We start from the raw sequence: 7965 nt of genomic DNA, 5'->3' as shown, positions 1-7965 counted from the left end.
GGGGAATGATGTGTTGGGATGCCCCCGGGTATCCTCCGTTGCTGGAGTGCTGTGTGATGTGTGTGGAAAGTGAGTATGCCCCCGGGGTGACTCCCTGGCTGGAGTAGGTGTGAGTGCCTGTTGTGTGGGTAAGCTCCATGACTTTCTTTTCGGAGCAATTGCAGAACCTTGGACGAGCCGTTTGTGGCTCCCTCAGTGGAGATGGGCAGTAGCTCTTGCCCTTCCCTTTGCTCCAAAGGGTCCCCCTCCCCCCCTGGAAAAGACCCAGGAGTCTCAGCAGAAAAGTCTCGCCTAGAGCGAAGTTGGTCGATGTGCCGACGCAGGACACGACCGTTGTCCAGGGCAACCTCGTAGGAGAGAGGACCTGTGATCCTGGACACAGAAGCGGGGACCCATGTATGACCAGGCCCGTAATTGCGAGCCCAAACCGGGGCACCCACAAGTAGTTGTCTAGGTGCCCTAGGATGTGAGGTAGATGAAGGCAGTCTGTCCGGATGCAACCGGTCAAGTCTAGTAGTAAGTTGGCGCCCCCAACGAAGTTCAGCTGGACTTCTCCCTGTAGAAGTGGACGGTGTGGTGCGATAAGAAAGGAGAAAGTCAGCCAACCTGTGATGCCAGTCCCCGTAGGTGAGTCTCTTCAAGGCGTCCTTTGCGATGCGCACCATGCGTTCAGCCATACCGTTGGTGGACGGGTGAAAAGCTCAGACGTGGCAATGAACGAATCAGGTTTTGCCTTAAGAAAGGCTATTCTGGCTGGGAATCTGGTACCCTTCAGGCGTTCTTCTTTGGGTTGTGCCTTTCGTCGGCCCAGGCACACAGCTGCAATGTGCCCTTGTTTACCGCATGCCCGGCAGGTAGCGGAGCGGAACTTGCAGTCGGTTCTCCTGTGGCGACCTCCACAGCCGATGCACTTGAGCGGAGCCGAAGAGCTTCCCTTCTGGTTCTCTCCTTCGCGGGGTGTAGACGGTCGACTTCCTCGTCCGGATCCTCCTCGGAGTTTCGTCGGACGTCTTCCTGGTGCACGGACGCACCCTCTGCACTGCTTCTGATCGGCCGCATGTTCTTGACGGCGCCGCCTGCTGCTTCTTCTGCGGTGACTTCCCTTAAGGCGTCTTGGAAGGATAATTCTTCCTTTGCGAAAAGTCTCTGTTGTAGCTCGCGATGCCTCAACCCGCACACGAATCGGTCCCTCAGTCGTTCCTCGAGGTCCTTGAACTCGCAGGGCTTGGCGGCCTTCCGTAACGCGGCGATGTATTCCTTGGCTGACTCACCGGACCGTTGATCCCTTTGTTCGAAGGTGTGGCGCCATGAGATAACGGACACCTTGGGGTGGAAGTGCTCCTTCAGCAGCTTCTTCAGGTCTGCGTAGCTTACAGACTCTACTGGGACAGGTGCTGCAAGGTTTTCTGTGATTTCGAAGGCGTCTTGGCCGCAAACGCAAAGCAGGGTGGCCGCCTTCAAGCTATCTTCCCTCACTTGGTTTGCCTTGAAGTAGTTCTCCATTCTGGATACGTAGGACTCCCACCGCTCTGGATGTGAGACGTCGAATTCCGAAAGCCTTCCGATTTTCGCCATCTTCGGATCTTCAGGAGACGGGTCTATCAGCCAGCCTACCCCCGAATGCGCACCGGATTGGCGGGCAGCTGCCGAGTCGACGCCCGCCGCTCTCACTCCTCCTTGGGTAAGCTTACACTTCTTCCTTTCCAGGTAGTGCAAGGCATCCCACCCTCGTCGCCAGTGTTGCGTCCTTGGCGGGAAAACAGACACGAGAATCAGCTGGAGTTCTCAGTTTCTTTTATTCAGCGTTCAGCTTACAGGAAGATGGCTTCAGCCTCGCCCAAACGCCTCGCAGCCTCTTATATAGGCAACTCCCGGGTAAATGGGTTACTTTTCCCGCGCCAGCACCCGCGCATGCGCACGGCGCTGGCGACAGCCTGTCTTGTCCCGGGCAGCTTTGCACCTGCCCGGGACTGCCTGCAAACGCCCGAGCCGTTTGCAAGGCTCGGGACATAACACAATGATCTTGCTAATTGTATAGTAAAATTAGAATTTCTGTTTTGGGGGAAAATTGCTGCTGACGCATTGCTGGGAAGGGTGATGTAAAACTCTGCCATATCAAAGATGTTGTACTTCAGTCTCCTTAACCCAACTGTTGAACTTCTCTGGCCATCCAGCCCATTTGACTAGAAATTCTCTGTGTCTCCCCCGCCCTCTTTTTTGGATAATTTTCTCTATTCTGTATATGCGCTGTTGGTCAGCAGGAACCTTTTAGAGCTCCTCAAAGTAAAAAGCCCCCTTTACAGGGTCACCAGTGTAATCATTTAATCTATACACCGCTCTTTCCCCCCTTGTCTGCAGTTCTTTGACGATGAATATCTCATCCGTATAGGTTTGCTGATAGCCCTTTTCAAACTTACCCTTCAGTCTGGATACCCTGACATGATCCCCCCTCTTAAGACATTTTTCCTTTCTTTTTCTTTTTAAAGTTGCCCCATAAAGCCTCATCCACACACCCCTTTCGTTAGACAAATTTACGGTGTTAGGAGCAGTACCGATGCTACGATGGTAAGAGCTATTGTACCCCTGAATAGTATCTGCTAAAATGTCCACATACCGGTGGGTATTTCTCGCTGTGAAATATCTCCAGAGTTTGTTTTTTAGGGTTCTATTAAACCTCTCTATAACGGCTGCTTTAGTTTCGCTATGAGTGACAAAATGATGAATGCCGTAACGTGCTAAAAGTTTCGTCAGTGGAATATTCAAGAACTCTTTACCTGCATCTGTCTGTAATTTTCGGGGTGCACGTCCTGTTTGAAAGATATTCTGGAAAGCGGTTGTAACTTCCCTCCCTGTTTTATCAGATAAAGGGGAGGCCCAGGCATATTTAGATAACACATCGATAACTGCTAAGATGTACTTTTTTCCATGATTCTCTTTAGAAAATTTGGAGACATCTATGAGGTCAGCCTGCCCTTGATGATCTAAGCCAGACACTACTGTTTTATTTCTAGGAAAATTAATTCTTGCAGGCTTATGAAGCGTATAAGCGTCTTCCCCTGACAGCCACGTCTTGACTTGCTTCATGGTCAGGTTTTGATCATGTTTTCTAGCTTCCTGAAAAAGGGCATTCACACCTCCATAACTCCCTACACACCCCGGAGTATAATAAATACGACTTAAAAGCTTTTCATGCATCGTTATACTGAAAGACCACTGACAAATGTTTAAGTGTTGACATTAACACAGTCTTTTATTGGTTATACAGAATTCAGAGGGTGCACGGCTCCGCCATCAGAAAAATATCCCTCATCACCACTATCAGAATCAGAAGATAATACTATTTTATAATACTCTGACCCGTCTGAGCCCCACAAATCACGTCCGCAGTCACAAGCAAACCAGTCTTTACACAAAGTGCAGCTCTTTAACTCACAAGGTAGATAGCGTGGTCTCTGGGATAGCTCATAATCCCTGTTACAGTCTAGATCAGAGAAATCTGCAGAAGCTTTCTGACCATGGCGATTACCACAGGAATCTAAAAGCGGGGTGTCTTGAAGTGTTTGCTGTCTAGGTATTACTAATTCAGTGTCTGCAAAATATAAAGCACATCCTGTTAGCGGTGTATCCGCTCCAGCACCATTTACATTATCATAAATAAAAACATATTTACTTACCATTTGATGTTTTGCAGAATCTGCAATAACAAGGTTTTATAAGTTTGTTCTCTTCAATGAAACTGTATAACTCAGGTCCTTTTCTTATTCTGCGCCCACGCTTGGGTGGTTGGGGGGTCAAATTTACATCAAACAAATCTCCATCAGAGGCTGCCATCTTCAAAAGACTGCTGGGGTTAAATCGCTAGCTGTTCAGGCCTGCCCACACAACCTCCCCTGCCCCTTGCAATGACACGCCCTTGAGCATTGCGCATGCCCAGATCACGGGGAGCATGACATGCCCGGGCATGTCCCTGCCCGCACAAACTCCCCTGCCCCTTGCAATGACACGCCCTTGAGCATTGCGCATGGCCAGATCAGGGGGAGCAAACTCCCCTGCCCCTTGCAATGACACGCCCTTGAGCATTGCGCATGCCCAGATCACGGGGAGCATGACATGCCCGGGCACATCCCAAACAAGGCCTAACCCCCCTTTTTTTACTAGCAGACAGACAGAAACATGCATGGCTGCTTGCTGCTTGCCTCTTGTGAGCCTGGTTGGCTGCTTGCCTCTTGTGAGCATTTTAATTCCTGTTAATATTCCTTGTCTTTTGCTATAGTGGGAATGCGGGCAGAATAAATTTTATTCGGGGTACAAATGGCAAAATATGTGTGTTTAGATTTTTTACAAAGGTAAAAACCAGCTGTGGGTTTTAAAAGGGGCTGTGTTTGTTTGTTTTTCCCCCTGCATTCGAGGAAATGCTTTTAAAACCACCTAGACATAAATACCTTTTAGAAAAAAATATCTTTTAGAAAAAAGTGGTTAAATGCAGGCTCTGGCTGCCTTTCAGGGGCTTCTTTTTCCCCAGCTTTTGAGGCACTGATTTTTAAAACTCCACAAAAATTAAAAGCATCGTTAGGCTAGAATGATTAGAAATAAAAAGCCTTTTTTTATTTTTTATTTCACAGCTCCCCAAAGTAGGGCTTGTTTCCCAAAAACACAGGCCTCTGCTAATTATTCACTTAGCTCTTTTGGGTTTTGAATGTCCATAGAAATAGTCTAGGGTTAACAGCTCCCCAAAGTAGGGCTTGTTCCCCAAAAACACAGGCCTCTGCTAATTATTCACTTTACTTAGCTCTTTTTGGTTTTGAATGTCCATAGAATTAGTCTAGGGTTAACCTAATCATGTACCCAAAGGATTGACTGCCAATCATGATGGGATTAGGCCAAAACGTCACATCCAGAGGGTGGGGGCTGAGCACGTCACTTCCTTTTAGGGCTGTGCCCTGTTGACGTAATCAGCACGTGGGCTTGTTTACTTTGATGACGTCACTGATCAAAAGTGCTGATAATTTTCATTAAAAAAAGGTATACACTACTTCTATTCCCAAATTCCAAAAGGATGTAAATCCAATTATATTAAGTTATTCTTTTCAATGCTTTGTTTCCCCAGGTAGTCAATGCCACCAGGGGAAGAGTTTTGAGGAAGCTTTTAACAGAAAAAGTACTTGGGGTAGAGAGAAGGTAAAATCTCACCCTTTTTCTCCATGTTGCTTTCAAGGTGCTTGTTAGTGAATTTGGCTTCGGCTGTCAGCAGCTTAATGATGATTGCAGGATAGTGCTATCTCAAAAATAACCACATACATACAAGTAGTCCTCATTTAATGTCCACTTGTTCACTGGCTGTTTGAAGTTACAACAGTGCTGAAGAACTCACAACTGTCCTTGTAGTTCTGGCCATCATAGCAGCCCTATGATCAGGTTAATGTGGGTCAGGTACTTGCAACTGGCTTGCAATTGTATCACAACATCCTGCTATTATGAGACTACCATTTGCAACCTTCATTGCTGGCTTCCAACAAATGTTAACAGGGAAGCCACCAGGAGGTTGCAAATGGTGATCATGTGATTGAGGGATGCTACAACCATTCAGGAGTCATCTAAAGAGGGCAACTGGGACTGCAGGAACTGTTCTTATAAGTCAAGGGGTCTTCAGACTTGGCCCTTTTATGACTTGTTGACTTCAACTCCCAGAATTCCTCAGCCAGTGTGCCTGTCTAAGGAATTCTGGGAGTTGAAGTCCATAAGTCATAAAAGGTCCAAGTTTGAAGACCCCTGTTATACGTTGTTGTGGTCATGTGACAATGACTTATGGCCACATCAGTTACACTGAATTTGCTGGTCCAAGTTACTATTGGCAAGCAAAGACTGTCTACACAAGGGTCACTATCACATATTTGTGTTCTGAAGTCTGATTCAAGTACACAATAGAAGGATTTACCGATGTGTCATTTGCTCCATTTATGCATCATGCGGATCCTCCTGCCCACCCTCCACTTTCTGCCCATGTTAACCTGCTGCATCAATTTTTCCCCAAAATCAAGAGACAGAAACCAGATAGACACACATCTTACAGAGCTGCGAGAGAAAGGATTGATCCCCTGGGATTTCCATATAGTAAAGGGCAAACCAGCCCTCGATGACAGTATGAATAAAAACACAGATGGTAAACCAGCAAATGATCAAGGTGCGCCAAGTTCCAAAAGGGCCCCATGTCTTGCTTCGCCAACTTGCTACGAACCAAGTCAATAGCAAGAGAATTCCTGAAGTAGAGAATACGAATGTCAAGAATTGCCATGAGGGTCGGTCAGTTGGGATGTAATTTTGGAGTTCCAAATTCCGAGGCCAGTATGGGTGGTGGACAACATCAGGTTTTGCTTCCAGAACCATACTGGGTTGAGAAAGTGTGAGTTGAGCCAGTAAAAAAGGCAAGGGCTTTTTCTGGTAGAAAATGACCCACCTGCATTAAATACAGAGAATTAGTTAAGCACAACCTATGATCAGATTCTTTCAGTTTGATATTCTTTCGTCCGCCAGTTTGGAGGGGAACGCCGGTTCTAACGGGAGAGCTATCACTCTCTTGCAATCCAGCGAAAGCGCTTCCTTGCTGGTCACCTCTTCGGGGTGACTTTTTGACCCTTTTAGCCCCCCCCCCCCAGCGATGTGAAACTGAACTAGAAAGATGGAGTTCATCTTCCAAGCGTCCATGGCGGCTGCATCGGCAAACCGGTAGCTCTTCTGCTCAATCCGGGGCAGCCCTCCAAACCAGTGGACGAAAGACTGGCCATAGAAATATGGCCTGTCACTAAGCTGCAGACAGCCAAAGTGAAACTTACCACCAGACACCTATAAAGCAGCACAGATGAGACTGGGTGAGGTCTGAACCTCTCTTCAATCCTCTTTTTTTTATATAGAGATTTTATTGATTCTCTTTTGCATACATATGTTAATTTTCCAATCAACGAGCTGTCTGGGGTTAGCTATGCTAATACAAATTTGATTCCCAATCCTTCATTCTTTCCTCTAACCAACGATAAAATAAATCCCAAGTTTGGTAGTAGTCTGTGGCTTCTTTATCTTTCAGTCTCATAGTTAATCTGTCCATCTCTGTGCATTCCAATATTTTTCTGATTATTTCTTCTTCTGATGGCCATCCTTCATTCTTCCAATATTGCGCACAGATTATTCTCACTGCTGTGGTAATGTGTAAAATTAAATATAAACTCTGCTTATTAATCTTTTCAGGTATTATACCTAGTAAAAAAGTTCATGTTTAAAATCAATGTGTTCACCTAATATTTTTTCTAACCACGTATGTATCTTTTCCCAATAAGCCTTAGCTTTGCCACATGTCCACCAAATGTGATAGTACGTGCCTGGGTTGTGCTTACATTTCTAGCATCTATCTGACATATTTTTAAACATTTTTGCTAATCTTGCTGGTGGCAAGTGCCATCTATGAAACATTCTATACAAGTTTTCTTTATATGAAGTTGACATTGTTAATTTGTAATTTCTCTCCCATAGCTTTTGCCATTTTTCTAGTTCTATATTGTAGCCAAAGTTTTTTGCCCATTTTATCATTGTTTAACTTGTTCACTTTCCATTTCCAAAATTAACCCGTATAAGCACAAATTTTCTTCAACATGTATACATTCAAACTGCGCCCATCATTCCAACTACGGAAGAGAGCCCTGAATTTTGGACTCAAAAGCAAATCAGGAGGATGGTCATAGCAGGACCTTGTGCAAAAAAAAAAAAAGAAACCCTAATACCACGCGCTGTAATGAGACACTCTGCAAATACAGTATATAAAAGATTTGTGCCCCTAAACACAACATCTATCCCGTATAATCTTTGATCATAAGAGAAACATTACAAAATCTATAAATCAACCAGGAAATCTTACACGCAGGTCAGTTTTTTAGATAACAAAATTTTATCTCAAACCTTACCCAACCTAGCTCGCAA

Source organism: Crotalus tigris, unplaced genomic scaffold (genome assembly GCF_016545835.1).
Source record: "Crotalus tigris isolate CLP2741 ecotype Arizona unplaced genomic scaffold, ASM1654583v1 scf7180000018053.2689490, whole genome shotgun sequence".
NCBI classification, from domain to species: domain Eukaryota; kingdom Metazoa; phylum Chordata; class Lepidosauria; order Squamata; family Viperidae; genus Crotalus; species Crotalus tigris.
This window is presented reverse-complemented; position numbering follows the sequence as displayed.